The sequence below is a fragment of the Lepisma saccharinum genome, chromosome 5 (genome assembly GCF_977018435.1).
Source record: "Lepisma saccharinum chromosome 5, izLepSacc3.1, whole genome shotgun sequence".
NCBI lineage: Eukaryota > Metazoa > Arthropoda > Insecta > Zygentoma > Lepismatidae > Lepisma > Lepisma saccharinum.
The window spans coordinates 24,160,366-24,166,428 of NC_139233.1; positions in this window are offsets into that span (position 1 = coordinate 24,160,366).

Genomic DNA, 6,063 nt, shown 5'->3' on the forward strand with positions numbered 1-6,063 from the left:
AAATAGGCTCTACAGCTAGAGGCTTGAAACATATACCCTACCAGAGTATGCCAACTTACCTCATGTAAAAATATTACCTAGTACGGGTTAAGCTGTGACATACAACTAGCGAACGACACGATCACCTGACACACAGACAGAGAGAGTGTGATACAGCTTATATGCAGTTTTTCCTACACACGTACTGGGTTTAAAAGATAACTTGCAACAACCATTTCACTCACCTCCTATCATATAATAAAATTACCACAGGTTTTTGATACTTGCTGCCAGAACATGGTGGTTTTAGACTGGAAATTCAGCCCGATTATTCTATTTGTGCAAGAGAAAAATGATGATGCCTGCATTTGGAATATATAATTCTTCTTACGGTATTTTGCGTGCCCCCAGTAACCTTGTTTTCGATTCACGGAAGCTATGACGTGTATTTCCCGTTTCGCGAACATACGAGAACCTTTCACAATGTCGCATCAGATAATATATTGCAAGAGCGAGTTGGTTGTGTATATAAATCTAGTCTTGGGGAATGGACATGAATATAATGTCAAAATTATTGCATAACTTAAAAAGAACATTTATTGCACTGCGCTTTCTAGCAAAGGTAAATGTGGAATGCCCCGGCCCCTCAGAGATTCGAATACTGTTAGTTAAACAGCAAGCATTGTCATATGGACTGACGATTATTATTTTTTTAAAAAAACAGACCTCGTAGTAAGTTATAACCTGAGCTGTCTTGCAAGTCTCTCGAGTTTGATATCTGGTGAAGGAATATGATGCCACTATAAACTGTACACAAGATATACCCAGTCCCTGGCATGAGATGGACGAGGACCTATACAGTTGTACAATGGTTGTTTTTTTATTAAAGCATAGCGCTTATTTACATGTCAGCGAGGGGGACCATAACGGATAATTCTTATTTCGATTTTAATATTTTTGCTAGTCACGCTATCTAGATGAACACTGGAAGATGGGCAAAAGCGAGGGAAAGAAAGAAATGTTATTTTTTGCCCCTCTGCCTGTGTGTGATATACTAGTTTTACATGCATACGGCTGTATCGTGAAGCGAGGCCGAAAATAATTTTTGAAAGCAGTCTCGAGCATCTTCGCGTTCAGCCAACAAGAGAAATAAAACATTACACATGGGTGTGGGGTGCAACAGCCACAGTACGGTAATGTGCATGGATGTTAAAACTTTTGGGTTTTTCTGAATAGACATACATATCAGTTTTGCAGTCTCCAGATGAGACCGGAGCTTACTCTTTATTTGGACAAGGGGGTTCAGATCAACTATAATTTTTGTTCACATCAAAATGAAACAAAGGATTTTACTCCACTGCTTACTTATTCAATATTTTTATTATTGTAAAGAATGGGGCGGTGTGTTTTATTGTATATAGTCTTCCAACAACCACCTCGGGGGCGTAAATTTATGTTTCTGCATGTATGCAAAATATAGTTAACTTCAGTTGTGAAGTTTGTTTTGCTGTTGTGATTAAATACTAAACCAAAATCACTGATGTGATATGAACCCTCTTCACTTGTGTGTATTTGAATATGCGAACATGAGGCACTTTGAATAATCGAGGCGGACAATCACAAAAACAGCTTGCAACGGTATGGAGAGTTCAAACTTCAGACGATTTTTGTTAATCTACGAAAAGCCAAGGGGCGAACGGAGATCACTACGAAAATTGTAACGCGAGGCTATTTTGGCTAATGGCAACGATGAGGATGAATAATGGTTGTTTTGATGAAATTAAAAAAGTGGGGCACGTCTGCTTCGAAGTGCATTACACCAACAACTACAATTGTCCCTCTTCCCCACACGAGGCGATTAACAGAGGTGTATTTTTGCCGGTCTACGACTCTGAGGGCTCAAGTTACAATGTTTACCTATAGCTGTACATATTTAAAAATGACCTGAGCAATTAAATGTTACAATACCGATCCTGATTTTTGTCGGATGACGTAGGTTGCAATCCCACCCCCGATGGCGTATAGACTTAAATGTTTCCATAACATGAAATACTGTTAATGGAAATCTGTTGTTTCTAATGTAAAAATCATATAACAAGAAAAAGAAGAAAATAAATGTTGCGAGCAAATACGGAACCTCAACCCAAACACATAAATAATCAGACAAGATGTCAACGGTGCGTTCATAACTAACAAGTGATTATTCAAAAATTGAAATGGTGCAGGGGGGAAACAACCAACTAACTAACTAGGCTTCTTAAACCCGAGGACAGCAAATACAAGCCTATCCTGATCTGAGAAAGATTTCTATCCATTTTTTTTCCATCCCAACCGATTTTTTTAGGTCCATTCAACCCCTCATGGTACACGAGCTCCCACTGCCCTGATGGTGGAGGAAGCGAATCTATTTGGACATGAAAGAGCATTATGTGTGGGAGACTATAATTTATACATGTGGTTGCTTGGATGCTTACAGAGGATGCCATAGCTCGTGCGATTGAAGCATTTTATTAAGCACATATTTTGATGAGTGTAAAAAATTAAATAAGTCACAAGGGGCTGAGGCATGGTTCGAATTTCTTGATCTAGGTATGGATGCAGACAGACACGAAGTTTTGTGTGTGGACACAAATGATAATGGAAAAATGCCGTTCACCCCGATAGCATAGTGGTAATGTTGTTCTTGCCTCGTTTCCATCGACAACATAGTGGTTACACTGTCCAATATTAAGAAGTTCTCAAAATTATTCAATCACTCTCTTTTTTCTTCTTCTATCATCTCGGTAACCAAAAAAAGGTTTTCTCAAATGTTTAGACGACTACGAAAACGTTGAAATGTAAAATATTGTTGCATTGTAATCAAAAAAGAATTTGTTGAATATGCCTAACCTAAAATAAAATTCAAGAATTAATAGAGTTAAACATTTGCCACTCTGAAATGGCGACGGCTATCATAACATTATTTTCAGCAGGATAATGATGACAATATTATATATATTAAGGATTAGGCCCGAGGGATTCTTATTCACTACACTCGTTTCTAACCTGTCCACACTGGAAACCGAAAACACAAGTACGAGACACTAACTTGGGAGAGGACATGCAAAAAACTCTGCGGGGCTCATCTTAAAAACTTCAGTAGATGTTTGTCATGGAACTCCCTTCTTAAATTCGATTCGAAAGGCACAAATATTCCGGTTCTTGAATAAGAAGCGCGTATGCCTTCGGAAAGAGAGAAGAAGAAATAAATAAATCAACTCATGCATATTCTTCATGTACGTACGCTTGGTGACAAGAAACAGTATTTTTTTTTCTCTTCAAGAAATTGTTTTCAACTTTTTGCTAGGTGACCCAACAGGAGTGGACGAAATAGCTTATTCATTCAAACTGGAAGCTTGCTTTTTTTCAACAATGGAAAACACATTATTTCCAGTGAAATATCGACTCAACTACCTAGAATGGCTACCACGGGCTTGGTGACTGAATACTAAAAAAACTATCGAGCGACTTACTTCACAGCAGTGTCACTTAGTTTCAACAAGAACAGTTCAAGGCTTCCCGGGTGTCCTGCAAGGTTCGGCATTTATTTTTTTTAATAGCAAGCAGATGAACTGGCCTTACAATATGAAGACCCCTCTCACTGTGTCGGTTGCAGTTATTTTCTGGTAATTATGTCTTGCCGATGGCGTTGTCGCTTTGTAATCATACTTGGGAGTTATTTTTTTTATTTTGCTTTTCGCGACATGTTCGACTAATCGTGACAATACGTTTCAACCTTTCTGCATAAATGTTGATCATCGTTTATCTTGTCCGCATCGATTAATCTTCTTATGTTTTTTTTTGTTTTTTTCGTCGCGTCCATCTCTTCTGTTATCACAATCGAGACTTCTAGATTATTATTTTTTCTCCCTGCAATTTTAGAAATGTAATTTTTCATGATCATCCAGCGAACGCCTGAGACATTTCAGCAAAATGTCGATTATTCAATGGATGTTGTAAGGTTCCATGTTTTTTTTTTTCACTATCTCTTGTTTGGTCGATTTTGAATTTGGGAGTTATTTTTTTTATTTTGCCTTTCGCGACATGTTCGACTAATCGTGACAATACGTTTCAACCTTTCTGCATAAACGTTGAAACGTTTCAACGAACAAACGTTGAAACGTTTCAACGTTTATGCAGAAAGGTTGAAACGTATTGTCACGATTAGTCGAACATGTCGCGAAAGGCAAAATAAAAAAAATAACTCCCAAATTCAAAATCGACCAAACAAGAGATAGTGAAAAAAACAACATGGAACCTTACAACATCCATTGAATAATCGACATTTTGCAGAAATGTCTCAGGCGTTCGCTGGATGATCATGAAAAATTACATTTCTAAAATTGCAGGGAGAAAAAATAATAATCTAGAAGTCTCGATTGTGATAACAGAAGAGATGGACGCGACGAAAAAAACAAAAAAAAACATAAGAAGATTAATCGATGCGGACAAGATAAACGATGATCAACATTTATGCAGAAAGGTTGAAACGTATTGTCACGATTAGTCGAACATGTCGCGAAAAGCAAAATAAAAAAAATAACTCCCAAGTATGATTACAAAGCGACAACGCCATCGGAAAGACATAATTACCAGAAAATAACTGCAACCGACACAGTGAGAGGGGTCTTCATATTGTAAGGCCAGTTCATCTGCTTGCTATTAAAAAAAATAAATGCCGAACCTTGCAGGACACCCGGGAAGCCTTAAACTGTTCTTGTTGAAACTAAGTGACACTGCTGTGAAGTAAGTCGCTCGATAGTTTTTTTAGTATTCAGTCACCAAGCCCGTGGTAGCCATTCTAGGTAGTTGAGTCGATATTTCACTGGAAATAATGTGTTTTCCATTGTTGAAAAAAAGCAAGCTTCCAGTTTGAATGAATAAGCTATTTCGTCCACTCCTGTTGGGTCACCTAGCAAAAAGTTGAAAACAATTTCTTGAAGAGAAAAAAAAAATACTGTTTCTTGTCACCAAGCGTACGTACATGAAGAATATGCATGAGTTGATTTATTTATTTCTTCTTCTCTCTTTCCGAAGGCATACGCGCTTCTTATTCAAGAACCGGAATATTTGTGCCTTTCGAATCGAATTTAAGAAGGGAGTTCCATGACAAACATCTACTGAAGTTTTTAAGATGAGCCCCGCAGAGTTTTTTGCATGTCCTCTCCCAAGTTAGTGTCTCGTACTTGTGTTTTCGGTTTCCAGTGTGGACAGGTTAGAAACGAGTGTAGTGAATAAGAATCCCTCGGGCCTAATCCTTAATATATATAATATTGTCATCATTATCCTGCTGAAAATAATGTTATGATAGCCGTCGCCATTTCAGAGTGGCAAATGTTTAACTCTATTAATTCTTGAATTTTATTTTAGGTTAGGCATATTCAACAAATTCTTTTTTGATTACAATGCAACAATATTTTACATTTCAACGTTTTCGTAGTCGTCTAAACATTTGAGAAAACCTTTTTTTGGTTACCGAGATGATAGAAGAAGAAAAAAGAGAGTGATTGAATAATTTTGAGAACTTCTTAATATTGGACAGTGTAACCACTATGTTGTCGATGGAAACGAGGCAAGAACAACATTACCACTATGCTATCGGGGTGAACGGCATTTTTCCATTATCATTTGTGTCCACACACAAAACTTCGTGTCTGTCTGCATCCATACCTAGATCAAGAAATTCGAACCATGCCTCAGCCCCTTGTGACTTATTTAATTTTTTACACTCATCAAAATATGTGCTTAATAAAATGCTTCAATCGCACGAGCTATGGCATCCTCTGTAAGCATCCAAGCAACCACATGTATAAATTATAGTCTCCCACACATAATGCTCTTTCATGTCCAAATAGATTCGCTTCCTCCACCATCAGGGCAGTGGGAGCTCGTGTACCATGAGGGGTTGAATGGACCTAAAAAAATCGGTTGGGATGGAAAAAAAATGGATAGAAATCTTTCTCAGATCAGGATAGGCTTGTATTTGCTGTCCTCGGGTTTAAGAAGCCTAGTTAGTTAGTTGGTTGTTTCCCCCCTGCACCATTT